The sequence below is a fragment of the Palaemon carinicauda genome, chromosome 6 (genome assembly GCF_036898095.1).
Source record: "Palaemon carinicauda isolate YSFRI2023 chromosome 6, ASM3689809v2, whole genome shotgun sequence".
NCBI classification, from domain to species: Eukaryota; Metazoa; Arthropoda; class Malacostraca; order Decapoda; family Palaemonidae; genus Palaemon; species Palaemon carinicauda.
This window is the reverse complement of record NC_090730.1, coordinates 79,249,509-79,257,008: the sequence shown is the minus strand read 5'-3', so window position 1 is coordinate 79,257,008 and position 7,500 is coordinate 79,249,509.

Below are 7,500 nucleotides of genomic sequence, written 5' to 3'. Positions count from 1 at the left end.
GTCAGCCCTTCCCCTGGACCTAGTGGTGTAGGCCAGACTAATCCTCCTCCAATTGTGACGCTTGTAAATGCCAGGTCAGCAATCCTTCCTTTTCAAGGTCGGGTCAACGGGTTCTTGCCACAAAATGTGGAGTCATGGATTTCATCCGTTGATGCCCATTTAAATGCCAAACAAATCGTAGACCCTTTTGTACAATTACAAGAAGCTATAAGTTTTATAGATTTTTCTAAGGGGGATGCGAGTGCGTATTTAGGAGGTGTTTCATTTCAAGAAGCAGTTACTTGGGATGATTTCAAAGTTAGGTTACGCGCGATCTATGGGGGTGAGGAAGCCTAGGATGTTGTATTAACGTTACGAAATACACTTAATCAAGCCACTATGAATCGGCTTAATGTTATTGAGAGAGCAGCTCTCATAGCTGATAGGCTTAACGAATATCAGGACATTTTAGGTCATTCCACTTGGGTTACTAACGATAACATCTCCGTGAAAGATTTCTTACGATTAATGTATTTAACTTGCACTACACTTATGTTGCCTGAAGCTTTAGTGCGGTGTTTTGATAAGAAGTTAACGCCTGCAAGTACGGAATTGGATGTCTATAAACAGATAAAGAAACACATGTCCAAGTATCCAGATCTCTATCCCGTGTTAACTCAAGTTTTTGCAAAGAATGAAACAAAACCACAAACAGTGAACGTAGTTAACAGTCCAGTAGCGGGATTGACGTGTTATAACTGCAAACGTCAAGGTCACATAAGTGCAGACTGCAGAACGAAATTTTGCTCAATTCACAACACTGCAACGCATTCTTATAGTCAATGTTACTCGCGTAAGACGCAACAATATCCCAGAAATACACAGTCAATTCCACAGTCAGTTCCATATGGAAATAAAAAGAAAAATTCTCATTTTAACAATAAGAAGAAAAAACCAAATGTCAATGCAGTTCAGAGTCCGAAACAAACAAACACTTTTTCAAATATCGCTGAGCCTAGGCCGTCAAACCAGACCTCGCAAGGTCAGACTAATTTTCAGAATGTGCAGAGCAAAGCAAATACCACATAGTTAACTCTAGAGGGAAAGAGAGTGATGTTGGGTCAAGGTCATTCATGTCAACATCGATAGTATTGAATAATCAATTTAATGTTTTATCAGATAATTGTGAGACAATAGATTTTCCTATGAAACACACGGCCGAATTATGTAAAACAGTGCATGCTCCCGTAGATTTGCAACGAATTCATACAATAATAAGCCAAAATGAGTTACGGCCAACCTTATATGCTGTAAATTTAGAACACGAATCCTTTACGTTATTTTTTGACTCTGGTAGTCCACGTAATATTATGGATTTGAAGACACATCATTTGTTGTTTTCGAACTTTCCGATTGAAAAATCAGGAATTAGACTTTCAGGTATAGGAAATAATGAATTAAACGTCATAGGCATAACTCATATTCAGTTCAGAGTCGGTAATCGCACGTTTGCCGATACATTTGTTGTTGTAAAAAACATTAATATGTATCCAGCTGTAATTATAGGATACCCATCTATGGGAAATCAAAACATTATCTTAGCTCCTGCCAAGCACGGCGTGTATATCAAAGGGAAATTCTATAAGTCTTCTAATACCTTAAAATCAGTTTTGGATAAAAAGGAGACGACAAATGTAACCATAACGTACGTTGAAGAACCAATAACTTGTCTCACTAATAAAGAAATAATATACGCGACCCAGCAGAATTCTTGTTCACCCGTAATATCATCTTGCACGCAATCTATCGAACCAAACATACCTTCAAATTTAATAGTACAAATAAAGAAAACACTACCGGGATCTGAAATATTAATCCTTTCCGATACTTTGAAAACTAACGGATTGTCTGTCACACAAGCTATTTATACAGTAGGCTCACATCAGCAATGTAATATCGAAGTCTGTAATCATTTAAATAACACTTTAGTAATTCACAAAAATCAACATATCTTGGATGTAGAAGTTTATAAACATCGTATTCTTACCGTTGCTGAAATCAATCACTCTCAATCAGTTGCGGATGAATCCCTTTTGTGATCTATTAAAAATAAAATCAGTAAGGACATTCAAGACGAAGAAATTCAGCAGAAAATTTTTGAACTTTTAACTAAATATCAAGATGTCTTTTCCACTACGGATGGATCCTTAGGAAAAACAGATATGATCGAGCATCAAATAAGGTTAAAGGACAAGCAGAAAATTATATATGTACCCTCATACAGACTCCCTATGAAATTCCAGAATGAAATAAATGATGAAGTAGGTAAAATGTTAGAGGAAGGAGTCATTAGAAAATCAAACAGCCCTTATAATTTTCCTTTAATAGTTGTACCGAAAAAAGATCGAACATGGAGTATCTGCGTCAACTTTCGTCGTCTAAACGAGGAAACGATCCCTGATCGATTCCCAGTGCCATGTACTGACGATATTTTGTCTTTGTTAGGTCAGAATAAATATTTTACCAGTTTGGACTTACTTAAAGGCTTTCACCAGATATCATTAGAAGAAGATAGTATCCCATACACAGCCTTCAGCACAGCCAGGGGACATTATGAATTTTTACGGATGCCTTTTGGTTTACGTTGTGCTCCTATAGCATTTACAAGAATGATTAACATAGTGTTTGGAGACTTGTTAGGGGATATATTGCATGCCTATATGGATGATCTTGTAATCTTTTCCAACACCTTAGAAGAACATCTACGTAAGTTAGAACTAGTACTACAGAGATTAAGACAACATAACTTAAGGGTAAAGATTAGTAAGTGTGAATTTTTCAAAACAGAATTAAGATATTTGGGTTTCATGGTGTCAAGCCAAGGTCTTAAAGTAGTCCATGATAAGGTGTCGGCTATACGTAATTTTCCCATACCTACTAATGTCAAGGGAATACAGCAATTTCTGGGTTTTAGTGGATATTACAGGCGTTTTATACGCAACTATTCAATAATAGCCGCTCCTTTAACTGATCTTACGAAGAAGGGCGTAGATTTCATATGGTCTGAGCAACATCAACAGGCATTTAATACTTTGAAAGATGAACTGTGTAGTTCTCCTATCTTAAAATTTCCTGACTTCGGTAAGGAATTCTTCATTGCAACAGACGCCTCAGACTTAGGAGTAGGAGGAGTATTGCTTCAGCAATATGATAAACAATTTTTCCCGATAGCTTTCTATTCTCGAGAATTAAGAACTTCCGAAAGTAAGTATGCAGTAATAGACAAGGAAGGGTTAGCTATTGTTAATTCGCTAGTGCATTTTAAGTTCATAATTTACGGTTATCCCGTTAAGGTTCTTACTGACCATAAACCACTAACAGAGTTCTTTAAAGGCTTCAATCACAGCCCTAAACGAACTCGGTGGCATTTGATCATTCAAGATTTTGGCGCAAGAATCGGGTATTTACCTGGGAAAGCAAATATCATTGCGGATGCATTATCACGCAACCCCGTGTCATCTTGTACGGAGCCTTTAGCTGAATTAATAGATATATCAACATCCATGCCTATTGTAAAAACAATATCTGAACAAGAAGATTTAGGCTGGAGTGCTGAATTGTTACAGACTGAGCAAAGAAAAGATCTGAAAATAGAAACAATTATAAATGCTTTGAAAGGCAATCATAAAGAAAAGGAATATATAAAGTATAAGCAGCAGAATTATATAATCAAAGATAATATTCTGTGTAGGACTGTGACAAGGAAAACCCGCAATACACCACATGTAACTAACGACCAGGTAGTAGTACCAATCTCACTTATTTCCACTGTCCTGAATTGGTTGCATTCAAATCCATTACATGGACGCCCTGGGTTCTCATTAATGTCACAGAAAGCCAAATCATTGTTTTATTGGCATACAATGCTTACAGATATAAAAAGACACATAGCTAATTGTCGCACATGTCAGGAAAACAAAGGGCATACGAAAACACCTGTCAGCCTAGGAGCTTATCCTGTGCCCAATCAACCCTTTGAAAGAATACATTTAGATTTGTTAACAGGATTTTACGAGTCAGACAGAGGAAATAAGCACCTCTTAGTAATTATAGATGCTTTAACTCGATATACAGAACTAATAGCGCTTAAAACTAAAACTGCGATTGAATGCGCTAGGAAGTTTTACGAGTGTTACATTTGTAAACATGGAATTCCACACATGATAATCTCAGACTCGGGTGGTGAATTTAATAATCACTTTCTTACCTCATTGTGTGAATTCCTCAACATAAAGAAAATAAATACCATGATATATCACCCAGAGTCGAATGGGTTAGTGGAAAGAGCAAATAGGAAGATATTAAATATATTGAAGGTAAAACTAGGGGGATCAGACCCCAACTGGGATATTGCAATACCGACGGCACTGAGTACTCTGAATCATTCATATCATATATCAATTAAAATGTCACCGCATGAAGCATTGTATGGTACCCCAGTTAGAACACCTTTCCATGTATTAACGCCTACAACTAATCTATCAAATCCTTTAAAAGAATGTATAAATGCAAGTATAAGTTGATATGATATCCTTCGAAAGAATTTAGAAGAATGACAAATCATAATGAAAAGGAATCATGATAAAATAGCGAAACCAACTAAAACATATACCGTGGGTGATAACATCTATATTCAAATCAATGTACGAAAAGGGCTCAATTATAAACTAACACCTAAGTTTGAAGGCCCATTTAACATTTTGGAAACATTAACGGCCAATAGGTTTAGAGTTCAAAACGTATCCCAACCCACGGATGAGAGAATAGTACCATTGGCTCACATAAGAAATTAAAAAGAAAAGAGAGGAAAAGTGAAGGAAAATTTTATTTTGTTTTATGTGATTAAAAGTTTTCTTTTTAATACAGGAGTAATTACATATATTTTTTCTCATTACAGGTTTCCAAGATGAATTTTTTGTTGTTGGGAGTGATATTGTTCGCTCAGACATTTTTCTCGTATGGGATGAGCTCTAAGACTAAAAATATATATTTTAAATATGGCAATATAGTTGAAAGACAAGAAGACATTTTTATTACATCAACCAACGTAATTGTCGAAGTGCATATGCAAGCAGTTTTTCTTCAAGAGAATGATGTCACTAGCTTAAGAACCGCCATTTCAAGGTTTTCTGCATCATTGGATGAGTTGCATAGAAGACATTTTCATTTGACTACAGAGAGTTTGCTTGGATCAACATTAAAAGTTGCAGAGATGCTATCTGATGACTTGAAAAATAAGACTGGCGAGACAGGATCTTTGGCTTATGACCTTTTGATGTGGACTGCAGGACACGAACATAAAGAAAGACGGAATCCGTTTATTTATGCTGCATTAAGCATCTTTGGGTCTGTTGCAAGTTTAGGTTTAGGAATTTCCAATCGTCTTAAAATTAGTAATCAAAATAAGAAAATTGAGTTCTTGACTCATAAAGATGAATTAATTATGTCAGAACTAAGGAATCAGTTAGCTTCAATCAATAAAATTATGGATTTATTAAATGAACATTCAGATAATATCGTTCAAATTATGGAAGTACAGGATTTGTTGGCAACATTAACGTATTATGATTCAAGGATAGATCACATATATAACAGAATTACACATTTCATCGAGAAATCCAAGGATTATGTAGAAGCTATCACGTTAGCAACTAAAGGTGTATTGTCGCCCCATTTGTTGCCTATAAGTTACTTGAAGTTAATTCTGGAGAACGGAAGGGATAAACTAGGCTATGTTCCTTTGTTAGACGAACATAGGTTAAAATTTTATTACAGCCTAATTACAGTGAACGTAGATAATAACAAGATTATGATTACAATTCCCTTTGATTCTTCTGATGCCTGGCAATCTTACAGGATATCACCATTTCCGACTTTCATGACGAATCACTCAAATCCAGTAATATCCAGTTTGACAGGACACGTATTGATTTCTCCAGACAAGGAAACATATACGGTCATTAAAGACTTAAGTCAATTAACTCACTGTTCAGACGCAATGGATAGAAAAATATGTACAGCTGACTCATTTGAATTCCATAAAAACTTAATGGATTCATGCGAGTTAGGTATAGTGCTAGACGGTGCTCTCTCCCATACAAGTGAAAATTGTCTGGATAAGCTTTATCCCTTTGACAATAATGAGTTCAATTGCAGACTGAATAATGGCTCGTGGATACGATACGACAAGGACGGCTTCAATGTATCATGCCCTGACGGATCCACGTCCTTCACCCATATCTTCGTCGCAGCAGATGGTTGTGTCGGGACTTCCCCGAATTCCATGGTGACTGGTCTACGGACAATCATCAGAGAACGAGCCTACTTCGCGAACTTCACGTGGACCTCTACAATGCCAGCACTTCCTCTCCCGTACAACGGACATGTGGCAAAGCGGTTGATGAAACTTACCGAAAGGGACCACCTGTCACCGACTTATAAGGAAATTCTTCACCCCATACTACTAGCTGGATTGAGTATCACGGTGGTGATATTTATCGCCGTGATCATCCTTGTTTGGTGTAGGTTACGGCACAGCAAGCAGCTAAAAAGGAACGTTTCGCCTAGCCCCGACAATACGCCCTATTTTATTCAATTCAAAGCCGTTTGAGTGGCCACCTCATTCGCTAAAGGAGTAATTTGTCGGGAAGAGTTTGTATGAAAAGCTGATTAGTACGCTAGTAATATGTAATTAAAGAAATTTTCTACATTTGCATTGTTAAAAATACATTTAAAACAACATTTAAAAAAAAAAAAAAAAAGGATATAAATCATTTTTTCTCTCGGCATCTAATAAAAATATATAAGCCGGAATGTTAAAAAAGAAAAGAGAAAAAAAAATAAATAAAATATATAACAGAATCTATGGGCATCTAATAAAATATATCAGCCCTATATATAAATATATATATATGTACGAAACCGTGGTACGTGTACGTACCAGGAATTCGTGTTTGTGCACTAAAAATTGAGTATTATGTTTCTGACAAAGGTAACAATTATTCTTTATCAAGTTACCGAATCATATGTAAGTCAGAAGTTTTTTTTTTTTGGTACCCATATAATCATTTGCTAGCAATGTACCATATATATGATCTTTGTTTTATCATGCATTTTTCTTTTTGCTTTGGTAATATCTTTTTAATATGCATTATTGTTATTATTTTTTAATGTGCCTATTTGGACATTCATCCTCGGTTGATTATGGCTAAAGTTAAACAAAGAATAATACGTATGTCCAGTCACACCTAGTAATCATGTTTTGGCTTGTTGTTAAATTTTTGTTAAAAAAAAAATTGAGATAGCTGGCCGAGCTAATGTAATAGTTAGAATAGTTAATATTACATGTTTAAAACAAATGACGTAATATGTCATGTTGGTTGAAGGAGGTAACCGTGGGACTTGCTGTAGTCATTCAAAATCATAAACAGGACATACAATGCAAACCTCGGCAATATGACA